The 12,062-nt window shown below is 37.9% G+C and overlaps 1 long non-coding RNA gene across 1 annotated transcript; it reads right to left on the minus strand.

The window, feature by feature from the left end:
• Nucleotides 1-2,035: 2,035 nt before the first annotated feature.
• LOC118022324 lies at nucleotides 2,036-11,495 on the minus strand. The gene is made up of 3 exons (XR_004682472.1): nucleotides 11,123-11,495; nucleotides 6,507-6,568; nucleotides 2,036-2,338 (listed from the first exon to the last, which is right to left on the minus strand). It is a non-coding gene; the product is annotated as an uncharacterized LOC118022324 (long non-coding RNA).
• Nucleotides 11,496-12,062: the final 567 nt, after the last annotated feature.

Below are 12,062 nucleotides of genomic sequence, written 5' to 3' on the forward strand. Positions count from 1 at the left end.
ATCTCTAAACACCCTGCTGACCAATCCTTTTCGGCTGCTCCTCCAACCTGAAATTATATAATAATCTGGCCTCTTGATTTGTAACAGGTAAGTTCTACCATCTGACCTCTATTACTTCATGGCACATTGTCATCGGGGATATTAAAGGGCCAGCTCTGTGACTGCAGACAAGGGCTGCTCCTGAACTTTTTCTAACCTCTCACCAGCACATTCCTGAGACCTCAGAAAATGGTCTGTTTGGGGGACCTCACATAAAACATAACCTGGTGACTCTTTTGGCGTCACATAATATATCCATTCCAGCATGCCACTTTACTTGGTCTCCATATTCCTTCCTCTACTGTCAGTCTAGGCAGCTTGAGCATTTCCACTTTGCTCAGCATTGGTCACAGCCCCCTTTTAGGCCTCTCTGAGTCACTGTAGTTATCAGTAATGCATCTCATTCCCCAAGGTCCTCGTTAAGGTGTTAAATCCCTGTATCTTTTAGAATGCTTGCCAATAGTGAAATATTACAAATATTTCAAGTCAGTAAAATATTGCCTATCCAGTGGTATCTACTAGTCCCCTTGATCAAGTTCCCTTAAAATCCAATCCTAGGGCGCCTGGGTGGCTCAGTTGGTTAAGCGACTGCCTTCGTCTCAGGTCATGATCCTGGAGTCCCGGGATCGAGTCCCATATCGGGCTCCTTGCTCAGCAGGGGGTCTGCTTCTCCCTCTGACCCTCCCCCCTCTCATGTGCTCTCTCATTCTCTCTCTCAAATAAATAAATAAAATCTTTAAAAAAAAAAAATCCAATCCTAAAGACAGTCTTTGGCTCATGTTACTGGTATGTAAGCGATTGTTACGTTTCCTTGCATGAACTATTCCTTTCCTCCCTCCTTGGCCTGGCATTTCCCCAGCCCAGTAATCCTGTGATTGAACCCTGTATTTGGCTTGGTAGCTGGGAGATGAGTTCGGGGTGGCGGGGTGTCCATGAGAGAAGCCCCTGAGTCCTCACAGGAGATGGGCCTCTTCAGCATCTTCCAGCAAGGCAGCTCGCTCTTGCTAAGGAAAAGTAGGCAAAGTGTGACCTTGGAGGATTTGGAGCAGGAAGATGTGCAGAGGTAACGCTTTGGGAGGAGCCAATTCAGAAATCCTCACCTCAAGCATGTTCCAGGGCTCCAACCGGAGCCCTGATTTTAGCTTGGCGTACCCACCCACTCAGCCGGGCAGTGAAGCGTGTCTGGAACTCTGAAGCTTCAAATATGACACCTTCCGTTGGTCGCTTAGCTCTGTCTGCTCTTTCACTACAGAGTAAGAGGCTCAGAGAGCTACCATAGAGCCCTGTGGCTCTTCACACGTCATCTTTAAGCCCTGAATTTCACATTAGCCTTTTGCGAGGCAGTAATTCCACTTTGCAGTAATAAGCTCCGATGCCTTCTAAGCATTGTTGCTCCAATATTTTTCAAATGCCTGATTTATTAAATCTATAAAAGAATTTCTCTCTCCAGGGGTATTTTCCCAGGTCACCTCTGTGAAATCATCAGTGCTTGAAGTGGATCACGTGGGTGCAACTCTCTGTGCCCTGCATTCTTCAGAATAGCATCCTCCTTGACTGACAGTGAGTGACTTGGTCCCAGACCCCATTTTACTGGTCGCTTCCTGGCACTACTTGCATTAGGTTGGGTCCTCTGAGAAGCGATATTAGACAGGTATAGACATGCAAGTCATTTACTGAAGAAAATCACCTGAGGGAAAATGGGGAGTATGAAGAGGTTGGGAGGGTGCTCAGACCTTGACACAGGTCTGATCCTCATGGAGGAGAGGGGGAAGGAAGTAAATTTGTGTAGGGAAAGTCTTAGACTACAGTGCTGTTCTTTCTTTTTTTTTTTTTTTTTAAGATTTTATTTATTTATAGGACAGAGAGAGACAGAGCGAGAGAGGGAACACAAGCAGGGGGAGTGGGAGAGGGAGAAGCAGGCTTCCCGCGGAGCAGGGAGCCTGATGCGGGGCTCGATCCCAGGACCCCGGGATCGTGACCTGAACTGAAGGCAGACGCTTAACGACTGAGCCACCCAGGCGCCCCTACAGTGCAGTTCTAACAGTGCTTCGGCAAGGCAGCCAAACTTGCACATCGGAGAAGTGCGTGTCTCCCAGCACAGGCCTGCCTGAGTATCTCTGCCATTCGCAGTCATTGACTTCAGCACAAAAGCAGTATTGGATTTCGGAGTGCAGCAGCTGGGACCAGCAGTCAGTTTTGCTCCCCGCATTCAGAGCTATGGGAGGAGACTTTTCTTGACCGCTAGAGTTCAGAATGCTTTTCTCCCCTTTGGAATGAAGGTGAAACTTTGGGAAGCCACCTGTTGAAAATGGCAGGAACTCTGTCAGCTTACCTTCCTGAATGAGTGCGACCCATTATCATTATGTGAGAAAGAAACTTCTAGTGTATTTGAGCAATACACATTTTGTAGTCTATTTATAATAGAAGATAACTCATTGGTATTTGTATTTACCTTCCGTCTAGGCGCTTTTGCTGACATCTAACAAGCTCTGACCCATATTTTCACTGCTCCCAATGTTGCTCACTTACTAATCCCTATGTGTTTTTTTCTGATCTTATAAGCACTGACCTATCTTTACCCAGAGATTGTCTTTTGCCCCATGAGGAATCATATCTTTGAGATGGAAATTGTTTAAAATTCTATTCTAAGAGTGTCTGGGTGGCTGAATCAGTTAAGTCGCCGACTCTTGATTTTGGTTCAGGTCATGATCTCAGGATCCTGGGATCGAGCCCCACATTGGACTCCGCACCAAGTGCTGAGTCTACTTGAGAATCTCTCTCCCTCTGCCCCTCCCCACACTTGCTCTCTCTCTCTCTTTCAAATAAATAAATATATCTTTGAAAAATATTTCTAATTCTGCCCCGTGATTTGTCTCCTACCTTGATTGTTTATTAGTTTTTTTTTTTTTTTCTTTCTCCTGCTCTACTTCAACATCTGGTATTTACGTATTTCTGAATCCTATGCATTTGCTTGGTTCTTCTTATTTTTTTTTTTAAGATTTTGTTTATTTGTCAGAAAGAGAGAGAGAAAGAGCACGCATAAGCAGGGGTAATGGAAGGCAGAGGGAGAAGCAGACTCCTCTCTGAGCAGGGAGGCTGATGCAGGACTCCATCCCAGGACCCTGGGACCACAACCTGAGGCCAAAGGCAGACACTTAACTGACTGAGCCACCCACGTGTCCCTGTATTTGCCTGGTTCTTGAAACATTTTCACGCTTCTGATTAATTGAAACTGTCTATATATTCCCTGAGTTTTGCATGTTGGCTGTTATAGTTTTTTCTTGCCTAAATTAGGGAATAATGTTCTCCTCTTGTTCCTTACTTCATGTCTTCTCTGAAATACTGTATCAGTTTCATATCTGGACATTTTGAGTCTTCTATTTCTCTCTGCTGTCTTATTTTTTTTTTTTTTTTTTTCTGCTGTCTTATTTTATGACCTCTTGGTTTTGGGCCATCTTCCATATACCTGGTCCATGGTTTAAAGAAGATTCCTATATTGTTTTCTGTTCCTGGTTCAGATTTCCAACTGTTTGTAAGTCTATCATTATATAGGAGTCCACTTTAACAGAGCTGTTTTTCTCTCTGCAGTACCCTCTGATAAATTTCTCCATTACCAGGCTATCTGTCCTTTAATGAATAGTACAAAGCAGAAAATTTCCAAAGTTCCTAGTGATATCTTTAATTCTTGAGTTATTATTTTATTATGATTTTGTTTAATTGGCCTTATATAACCTCTTTAAATATTTTTGCTACACGTTGCTAATTGGCTAATTTTATTACACTGAACTTTTTGGGAGCTAACATTTTTGCAATTAGTATAAAAGGTTTTTAATTCTACATAGTGTAAAAATATTTAATGTTCTAATGTGCATTTTTTAAAACTCCCAATATGCAGGCAAGAATTATTCTGACTGATTGTCTAAATATCCCAGATTGCTCACTTTTATTTTAACTTCATATGGTATGGAACTAATTAGTATAAAAATACGGCTTATTAGCGTAGCACAACTATTCTAATCAAGAGGGGCATTTTTTGTTAGTCTTTCAAACCACTGTGGTCCTTACTCACCCTCTTTAAAGTTAGTGGAAATGGTTAAATGATAATTCTTAAGCAGTCTGCAAAATTCAAAATAGTATTCACTCACTCTGACTTCTAAACACCCCGATTGGTTTTTTTAAGATTTTATTTATTTATTTATTTATTTATTTATTTATTTATTTATTTATTTATTTTAAAGATTTTATTTATTTGGCAGAGAGAGATAGCAAGAGCGGGGGCAGGGCACAAGCAGGGGGAGCAGCAGGCGGAGGGAGAAGCAGGCTCCTTGCTGAGCAAGGAGCCCGATGCTGGGACTTGATCCCAGGACCCTGGACTCAACCCCAGGACCCTGGGATCATGACCTGAGCTGAAGGCAGATGCTTAGCCGACTGAGCCACCCAGGCACCCCAAAAGATTTTATTTATTTAGAGAGAATTGTGAGCAGGGTGAGGGACAGAGGGAGAGAGAGAAAATCTCAAGCAGACTCCACTGAGCATGGAGCCTGAGGTGGGGCTGGATCCCATGACCCTGAGATCAGCACCTGAGCTGAAATCAATAGACTGTCACTTAACTGACTGAGCCACTCAGGCACCCCCAAAACCCTAGATTGTTGAGAAGTGTAGGGAATATCCTATACTTTATACTTCTTACCTTGTAAAAGTCCTAGCCTTGTCTACTAAGTAACCCAAGCTCTAATTAGAATTAAAATTAAAAAAAAGAAGAAGAAATCAATATTTATTTTGGCACAATGTATGTACTGATTTCTTTGCAACTATTCACTGGGGTTGTGACATATTGTAATGCAATGTGTGGCATAAAGACTACAGCACTAGGGTTAGCTGTTCTCCAAATGGAGTCTCCATGTCCTTGTTTGTGAGTGAGTGGTAAAAATTACAATGTAGAATAGCTTTGGAGATGGGACCAGACAACATATGTAAACACTCAGCATTGGATAGGAACATTAGTGAAGCTACCAAGTACTAAATAAATGGTAGCTGTTATGAGCACAGGGAAGAGGAAAAAGAAGACACAGGAAAAAGGAAGACAAAGGGGAAAGGGAAAAGAAGAAAGGAGGAGAAAGGCCTAAAAAGCCTCCCCATACACCTGGATATGCGCTGCTCTGTAATTCTTACAAAGATTATTATGAGCACTGTAATGAATTATTTTGAATACATCCTGAAAGATTTTTTAAAGAATTTTTAAAGATTTTAAGGAATTTTAGAAAATTGATATCAATTTCAATTTACAGAAACTTTAGATGTTAGATTTTTTTTTCTTCTTTTCTTTTTTGTCTCCTTCTCTCACCCTCTTTCTTTTTTAATTTGCCACAGACCTGGTTGTATCACTTCTTGGCTCTATAGCCTGGGGAAGATCACTTAGATTCCTTATAAAGTGATAATTAATACCTCCCTGAAAGTTAACTATCTTGAAGGATAGATGTTTTTTACAAGATTGTTTTCATTTGAATTAAACTTTCAATTGAACTTTCTTTAAATTAACTTTCTTGACTAAATTAAGCTTTAAATAATTTCATCAAACTATTGTAGACTGCTAAAGTAAATACAAGTGAAAAGATTTTAGCTCATCTATCTCTTCTTTCTCTGCTGACCTCTCTCTCCCTTTTTGTGTTTTTTTTTTCTAGTTTCCTCTCTCTTTTCTTTCTCAGATTTATATTCGAAGTTTTTTTTTTTTTCAGTGTTAGTACCTGCAGTATCAGCCTTTGAATATGTACATGTGTGTTTATAACTTGCAAATAAGTATAGCTAATGTAGAATTCAGCAGTTTATTTCTGAACCTCTTTTAATGCAACAATTTAAAAATATTTCTAAAAGGTCTTTGTTTATATTGTTTTATATGTTTGGTAAACATTTGAAAGAGAACTTTATTACTTTATTTCGGCTTAAAATATAAGAGCAGTCATTTTAAAGCATGACTAAAAATAAAAGTTAATTCTAAGAGAAACACTGAAAACAAAATGAAACAAACAAACAAAAAAAACAATCCAAACCATCTTCCAAATGCCTTTCATCATACTCTGCAAGGTACTGAAATAGAGTTTTCTATTCCTGTCACATCCAGTTGCAGGATTTACCAGAAGTGGACCTTGTTCCAGTTAGATGAAGTAAGATTATACTGAAAGCTGCTGATCTGTTTTCAGAAGAATTGTTACAATCCTTGAGAGAAATTGCTAAGAGTAATAGAATTTTAGTGAAATGAATCTGTTACTAGCTGGGAAAATTGTTACGGCCACAGAGACTTAAGATGCCAAACTTGCAATTTTGATCATGGTTTATGAAATTAGGACAGAGAGGAAGAGAAATGCATTGGAAGGAAGTTTTATTATTTTTTTAGCAGAAACTTAAGCCCCTGTGAATTGCACCATCTCGTTTTTTCTCCAGATAGCTCTTAGACAATAGTTATTACTCACCCTGGCAATGAACTTCACTTGCATGTCACTTCACAGTAATATGTCCCTCTTCCCTGGCTAATCTAAATGATGAAAGGAACACAGACATTTAGGCTATTTTCTTTAGTGAAAGCTTTATCCCCAGGGATGAAATTTTAAAAATGATGTTTCATTGAAAACACTAAATTGATCAGGTGTCAATCTAGAATAACCTATTGGGATCAATCACCAACTTAAAAGTCACTATAGTCCACTTACAATTTCTTTTTTTAACTAACTACAGTTACATTTTAAGTAAGTATATTTAGGTGACATTGCTGTAGGCAAGAAAAAGACTTGAGAACCAAAGGCTGCATTTGACCATAAATGAGCAAGAGTGTCATTTACATACAAAAGCCAAAAAAAACATTATGAAAAATGATGAGAAATCCACGTTCTGCCCACAGTTTCATATTTGAAAATGCAGGGTTTTTTTGTTTTTTTTTTTTTTTTCATATTTATAACTGTCTTAGTCCATTCAGGTTGCTATAACAAAAGGTTACAGACTGGGTAGCTTATAAATAACAGAAATTTATTTCTCACAGCCCCAGAGGCTGGAAGTCTGAGATCAGTGTGCCAGCATTGCCAAAAGAGGGCCCTCTTCTGGGTTGCAGACTTCACATTTTATCTTCATGGTAGAAGGGGCAAGGAAGCTTTGTGGGGTCTCTTTTATAATATAGGTCATTAATCCCATTTATGAGGGCTTGATCCTCATGGCCTAACCACCTCCCAAAGGTCCCATCTCCTAACACCATCACACTGGGCATTAGAATTTCGATATGTGAATTTGAAGGGACACATTCAGACCATAGCAATAACAGTGGGACCAAATGAATCACAAAATCATATAATTTTTTTGTGTATGTGAAATGTGAACTCCATCTCATCATTTCATTCAATTCTGCCTTTGCTGCTTTGACTAAAGAGGTCAATTAAGCAAAATAAACAAGAAGCAATTAGTAATTTCTTAAATTGAAGGTTTTTCAAACTGACAAAACATTGCTAAGGATCCACAGTTGATCATAAGGCCTGTGATGTTGGAAGTCTCCTCACTCCTATCCCTTTCATTGTGGTCACATGCCTCTGTGATTATATCAGCAACTGATTGCTTCCCTAGCCCTAACTGGAACATTTTTGCCACAATTATTTTAGATTAACCCAAAATACATAGTTTAGCCATATTGTACTCTGATTTTTTTCCGCTTCTTTGTCCTTTTTACTTTCCCTATGTTACTTGCTATATGATTTCCAAAATTACTTTACTACTTATTGCTGAAAATTCTAAGCATATGCATGTTAGCAAGATGATCACCAAAGTAGATATGTAATACAAGCTTTAGAGAAAAGATACAATGTTTAATGGGGCACATATTTTTGGACCAAAGAACTCATTCTAAATTTCTGAAACTGTAGTAATAGTAAATAAAAACTTTCTTGTATGTCAAGAGTCAGCAAGGTATCCCTGAAACAGCAAGCTTTGGATAAAACAGTTTTTCCATGTTACTTAATAACTTATTCTGGAAATAGAAAGTAGCTTTCTATGTGTCAATTTGCTTCTTTGTAAAATGAGAAAAATATTAACTATCTCCTTTATTGTTGTTACAATAAATATATATATAAATATATATAAATATATATAATTAAATATAATTAAATTATCTGTGTTGACCTATCACATATCCTCAAGAACCATATGCTAAAGAGATACTAGTTTGCCTGTCCAATGAATGTTAATCTGCCTTCCATGTACCAATAAAAACAGTTGTTTACTTAAGACTTGGCAAAATCCCTCTATTTGTTGTCAGGGCAGCAAAACAATCTCATGTTTTATTATTTTGGACAAGTCACTTTCCTTCAGTGGATTATCTAGAACTGCTAACTTACATCAGAGTATAAATATGGTGGTATAAGGATGCAACAGGATTCTAAATACAATTATTTTACTTTCAGTCTCAGCTCAAGAGTTTAGACAATGCTGAGCAGAATAAAGTGGCTTTTATTTTTAACAACCTATGGAAGAGATTATGAAGTAGAGAGTAGGCTAGTTAAATGTGAGAAGAGTATTTTAAATGGGGAACTTTTTGCACCCTGAGTACTCCTCCACCCCATCCTTGATGTAAAGGGCTGGTTCAGGCAGGTCCTTGTCCTTTACTTCAAGTAGAAAAAAGAAGTCTTCTAAGTGACCAAGAGGAGAGCTTGATATATGTTCTTCGGGACTCACTTAAGAACCAGAACTGAGGCCACACAAATAGAAGTGAAGAAGTGATGGTTGCATAGAAGTCAGTATGCACTCAAAGATTTTATTGCAAAAAAAAAAAAAAAAAAAGTTGGAGTATACACACAAATGGGCTCAGGCGTTCAGTCATTAGAAATAACCAGAAAAGGATCAATCTATCAAAGGGACCCAACTAAAAGGGTGAAAACACCTTGGGCTAAAAAACTGGTCAAACTATAGATGCTCAAGAGATAAGCAAGGAGCGCAAATGACTAGCAATAAAATGCCTTGCACCCAGCCCATGGGAATTGCAGGCCAGATATCCTCAGGGTTAAAGAATTAAAAAAAAAAAAAAAAAAAAAATACAGGAGCAAAACTGCTTCATCTCGTGAATTTTATTCTTCAGTTTATGCAGATACGGTGTTTGCAGAACCCTAAGTGAAGAGGAGTTTATCTCCAGTGTGCATTATTAGTTTGAGACTTGCCTTATTTTTGCATTCAGATTGCACAAAATATCTCTATCTCAAGATTGTAATAATGCTGACAGGCTAATTTTTTTAGATACATTTGAAATGCGGAAACTGCTAGTGATGTAACACTGTAGCAATATAAGAGAAGTAAGTACTTTTCAGTCCTTTCCTGCTTACCTTCTTTTACATACTTTGGAAAGATCAAACCATGGAATTTACAAAGGAGGAGAAGGAGCAGTAGATATCGGATAAGGAAACAAAAGAAGTAAACTCCATCTCCCTCGTTTGTAACCTACTGTATTTGCTGGTATTCCATTCTTCTGTTTATATAGTTATGGTGGTTGTAGTACTCTTTACAACGCGAGTAAAGAGAAATTTGTCTAATAAGTTGTTATCTTAACGCGAGTAAAGAGAAATATGTCTAGTAAGTTGTTACCTTATAATCTGTTTTCTCTCTCCATTTGAGTTTTACAAAGATCTATAGACAAGTTAATATAACAATGCTAATATTCCTGATGATATATTTGCTCTCACGCTTAAATAACTAACAAATAGCGTTTTAAAAAAATATTTTTTGTAAAGATTTGTTTTAAAATCTGTTTTCTGATTGACTATTTACTACCAGAAATAGTACAAGGCAAAGAGAATTAGACTCTATTCTATAATTTATTAGAGTATTGAAACATAAGAATAGAATATAGATTACTAGGTACAAAAGCTATATGCCATCTTGTCATTTTTTTTCAGTAAATGGTAATATGCTTATATTCATCCAAACATAAGCCATGTAAACAGATGTTTTTATATGTAAGAGAAAACCCTGAATTGTTGATTTGTTCTGGTATAACTGGGTTTAAACAGACACTTGAGGGTTTAAGAGGGAATGCCATGACCAACAAATCCAGACGTTCTTTGAGCTCAGCTAAATCCAACAGAAACATTCAGCTTTATGCTTTTACCCTTGAGACAGCTTGAATTCAATAGCTATTTGCAGAGTTATGCGATGGTAAGACAAAAATGAATGTACCATGTAAAACAGTGTTTCAAATAACATAATGGTTGGAAGACATTTATTCCAATTTTTATAAGGCTTTATTTCTTTCTTACAAGTTGGGTTAGCTTGTTAAAAGAATATTGCCCTCTAAAAAAATATAAACTTTTTTCTCCTTAAGGACGGCATAACATAGTTAACCTATATCGTCACATTCTTCTGAGACTAATACTGAATAAAAGAGGGTATTGTGCAGACAGTCAGCAATTCTTTCTCTGCTCAATACCCCTAAAACTCTAATTATCTGAGGTGTTGCTATAAACCCAGTATTTACAACATAAATTCTTTAGAGGGTGAGGTAATCGCACATGTCATAAGGGAAGAAAAAAGTTTCATTTTTTTCTATGAGACACTTTTTTTCCCCCATCATTGAATTTATACTTTAGAAGAAATGTGAGAGTAAATATTATGCAGTCCAATGAATGAAATCATAACAAAACCACTTTAAACAATACATCTGATAATCATAGTAACAGTTTGTCTTATTACTAGCAAAGGTAAAACTACTAATGACATTACTGCTATTTTTTTAATGCTTTGTGGGCATAGTATTTGAGAGTTTTCCACATTGACATTGCTTTTCATGGTCTTTTATATAAAATTCAAACACTGACATGCCATACTACCTGAATTTAAATCATTCTTACCTCTTCCAATTTGCTACTGTACAAGATCAGGGTTACTCGAAAATTGCTTTCATTAGGAAATTGTAGAGCAGAGTGAACCTGCCAATAAAATGTCCTTAGAAAGTTATTGCCAAGAAACTGTGTTCAGTTTTTGGTGTTTTGTTTCCAGAGTCCGTGCTTACACACACACAAAAAAACTACTTGTAATTCCTGAGCATTCTAAGAGCAAGACCCACCTTCAAGGTTCGGGAGTAGATCAGGCCTAGAAGTCTCCCTCCTGATGGCTGTGAGTCAGTGTATTGCAACATGGAACTCTGTACTTGACCACAGTGAAAGACATTTAACTCCCAAAGCTCTCAGCCTTCTCTCTATTGCTTCAGGGTACATTTCAACAAATTCTTGTTAAAATTAACAGCTACTGTAAACAAGACAGGGAGCACAATAGGAAATAATCTCTGCCCTAGTGGAGTTCACAGTCTAGTAGAGGACACATATTAAGCATGGAAACAAACAAAAACATATGCAATATGTATCTATAACAGAATATATGTGTGTTATAGGAACTTGGCTATGATGGCTTAATCAAATATAGATTTATTTCCTCACACTAAGCAGTGCTGTTTTGACAGACAGTAATTTCCAAAGATGTTCACATCAGTATATTCTATCTTTTTTTTTTAATTTTTTTTTAAGATTTTTTTTTTTTAATTTATTTATTTAACAGAGATAGAGAGAGAGCGTAAGTAGGCAGAGCGGCAGACAGAGGGAGAGGGAGAAGCAGGCTCTCCACCGAGCAGGGAGCCCGATGCGGGACTCGATCCCAGGACCCTGGGAGCATGACCCGAGCCGAAGGCAGTCGTTTAACCGACTGAGCCACCCAGGGGCCCCGAATATATTCTATCTTAAACGATCTTTCCACAATGGAGAGATGGATCCTATGGTTTCTTCTCTTGAATTTGGTGAGGCTCAACTATGGCAAATCTGACACTGTGTGACTTCCATGGATATTAAATATTAAAAGGCAATACAGCTTCTGCTTCATCCTCTGGGATTCTTGATCTTCAAAAAGAACTACCGTGCTGTGCAAAAGCCAAACAGCCGCATGGACTGGCCAGGTGTAGGTGTTCCAGACGTAGCCCCAGATCCAGGTGAAGTCTCAGCCAACAGTTAGCATCA

Source organism: Mirounga leonina, unplaced genomic scaffold (assembly GCF_011800145.1).
Source record: "Mirounga leonina isolate KUSES-001 unplaced genomic scaffold, KU_Mleo_1.0 Mir_176, whole genome shotgun sequence".
NCBI classification, from domain to species: domain Eukaryota; kingdom Metazoa; phylum Chordata; class Mammalia; order Carnivora; family Phocidae; genus Mirounga; species Mirounga leonina.